The following is a 3175-nucleotide window of genomic DNA, read 5'->3' on the forward strand; positions in this document are numbered from 1 at the left end:
GGTCAGCTGTGCTAGCTGTGCTGTACTCCCAGCTTGTTATGCACCTGGCCGAGCAGGAGAAGCTCAAAAAGTCCTTGAGTAGTCTGAGCACTACTTGGCAACAACTAAAAACATCAGTGTGTTATCAACATTCTTGTAGTACTAAATCCAAAACACAGCACTATGCTAGCTTCTATGAAGAAAATTAACTCTATCCCACCTGAAACCAGGACACTTTGCTTGTTTGAGTCTATTCTCTGCATGTGGAAATGGAAAGTCTTTCTAACTTGTCATCCCTCTGATTGCACATGTAGTACTTCAGAACAATCTCCATTATTAGGCAGGAAAAACAGAAGAATATTGCTCTACAGAAAAATTTGAGGAATTCCCACCTGGGGTGTGCTCCACTCCACTTCCAGTCCTCTATGTTATCATCGCAGGAGAGTAGTTAATATGGCAGCAAGGGAGGTTAAGGCAACCCTGTCATTTTAGTCATCAAACTACCCAGAGTGGCTTAACACCTTCCGGAAGGCAGTAGAGCTAGCAAGTTCTCTTTTTTTCTCTTTCAAAGTGCCAGCATGGAATGATGACATACATTCTGCACATAAAATGAATGTATAAAGCATGTGTGAAAATGTCATTATGGGTGGTGAAAAAAAAAATCCCACAACAATTTGTATTCAGTATCAATTCCCGAGTTCATGACCAATTGTCACTGAAGGTTTTGTATATGGTTTTAGCAGGACTGAACTGAAGTTTATCTTCTGAACATTTTACACAGATATGCTCACACCTTTCAGTAAAGCCTTGTAGTTTATGCCCATTTCTAGTGTAATTAAAAAGCCTTTATGTGTGTGTATGAATGTATAAGGAGACATAAGAGAAAAGTATTTCTCTCAGACATTCTGGAGATGAAGGTGAAATTCCTGAGGCAGAGAATATTGTAGTGGAAAAATGTCTGTGAGCTTTGGCATTAAGACTGCTAGAGCACGGCGCTATGTGCAGCAGAAAGATATTTCTTCCAATAACTGAATACAAGAATATTGGTTATAATTTATTCTGAGTAGGTGGGAAAGGAAAGCAGAAAGATAAAAAGCAGAGACCAAGAAAAGATCTGAAAAAAGTGGATTATCTTAAAGTAGCATTTCAATAATTGAGGTCACTTCTATATGGTCACTCAGTTGTGCTAGGCTTTGTGGGAGACTGAATAGCCAGCTAACTGGAGACTAAATAGCCATCTAACTCGCTCAAAGCTTGCTCCTTTGTGTGGCAATCTGCAAAGATCAGCATTGCCACAGGACAGGTGGCTTGAAGGCTTGCTGAAGCAACGGACACCCAGGCGGGGCCACCTGCCCACCAAGACTTGCAGTTTGCTGCCACTTAAAGCATGCAAACAGAACCTTACTCCTGTCCAGCAACAAGAAAGTGAATGAACAGAGCCTGCCAAAAGTAAAGCATGTGAAACATGTGCATGTGCTGGACTGTGCTATATAAAAAAGGCCACCATCTCAGACCACAAGGGAGACCACTGAAAACTCCATGTGTGATCACCAAAGATTGGGTGGGCGATCACTGAAGATTGCGTAGGAGACCGTGGAAGATTGTGTGGGAGATCATTGAAGACTGTGTGAGACCACCGAAGACTCTGGGCGTGATCACCAACCCTGCATGTGTGATCACCCACCACTGAAGACCCCAGAAGCACGGACCCCCAAGACGCTGCGGATCCATGGTGGTGTTTGTCTGTGCTCTTCTATCCAGATGTCTTGCTTAATTTCTTACCTTTCCTTCCTTCCTTTCCTATTGCTGCTTTCTCTCTTTCCCCTGAAGAGTTAATAAACAGGTGGACTTAGGACATCTGAACTCGTTTGTGCTTTAATGTTTGTGTCTTAATCTCGATCAAAGGGATCGAACCTGAAAGAGGTTGGTCCAGCCACCCCTAGCCTCTCAGACTCATCTGAGGTCGGCTAAAAAGCATAGGGGCCTTCCTCTCACAAAAAAAATTGGATCCTAACAGGCCTGCATTAATGACCTGGCACATGACAGGGGATGCTAAATCCCCTGTACTTAAAATATGAAAAACTTTCAGAATGTGGCACAACTGAAGATTAAAAAAGTACTTTCTGGACTATCTTACCAGTTCTTAATTCTATGACAGTATCCCTTGAAAAGTAGTCAAAGTATTCCCAAAATGTATTCCTCTCAATTGCATGTAGTAGTAGATTTTGGTTCCCCTCAATCTTGCCCTGTCTTCTCCTGTTTCCATGAGTGCCTTTTACATGCTTTTGAGGAGCACACAGCCTTGGTTTTATGACCACCTTTACCTCAGTGTAATTGTTTCAATGTGCTCACTATAGCTTTAGTACTTCAAGCCGTAAAGTTTAAAGACGTCAGAGAATTCACCTGAATGGAAAGAGTTGGTGATGGTTGAAAATTACATACATTGCTGTTAATTTAAATAAATACAAATCAGTGTGCAGAAGTGTTGTCCAGATGATTTGTTTCTTTAGCAGAAAGGGGTGGGTTGCAAATCCAGAGTTCATTAAGATTGAAAAAAATCCATTTGCTAAAGATAAAATGCAAAAGCTGCCAATAAAAGCTTTTGCACAGCCACAAGAATACTGCTTTTGAACTGCTTGAATTTTTAATGCAATTGGGAAGAAGGGAGAGGGGAGGAGGAAAATTAATACAGACGTTTTCAGAGTGAAATATTTCAACATTTTAATGGACTCCAAAATGCAGGCTCTGAGGCTTCTGTGCCTATTGCAGAAGCAATGCAGTTATGTCATTTAAGTTCAGACAGAGAAGGGTTTTCATTGCCAAAGAGAAAGGTCTCACCACACAAACCTAAGGAACATTTTACCTGGCTAAAATCTCCATCCAATGCCAAAGAATGTTTGAATCTCCTTTTTACATTTTTTTTCCTTCTTTCCCTTATCATTAATTTTTAATGTTCAAGAGGAACTCTTACTGTGTACCTTCTATATCCTCTAACATGGAGACTGTCCAGAAACTAGTATTTGTCAAATGCATTTTCTTAAATACCAGCACACCTTTTATACTGTACCTCAGAAAGATACATTCTGCAACAGTGCATGTAAGACTGGGTGGCACTAATCCTGATGTCAAATACCAAAAGTTGTATTTACCTTGGTGTTGCTTCATTTTCATCAAGATTTACTAGTACAAGGACTTC

This window comes from Egretta garzetta, unplaced genomic scaffold (genome assembly GCF_000687185.1).
Source record: "Egretta garzetta isolate BGI_Z169 unplaced genomic scaffold, ASM68718v1 scaffold507, whole genome shotgun sequence".
NCBI classification, from domain to species: domain Eukaryota; kingdom Metazoa; phylum Chordata; class Aves; order Pelecaniformes; family Ardeidae; genus Egretta; species Egretta garzetta.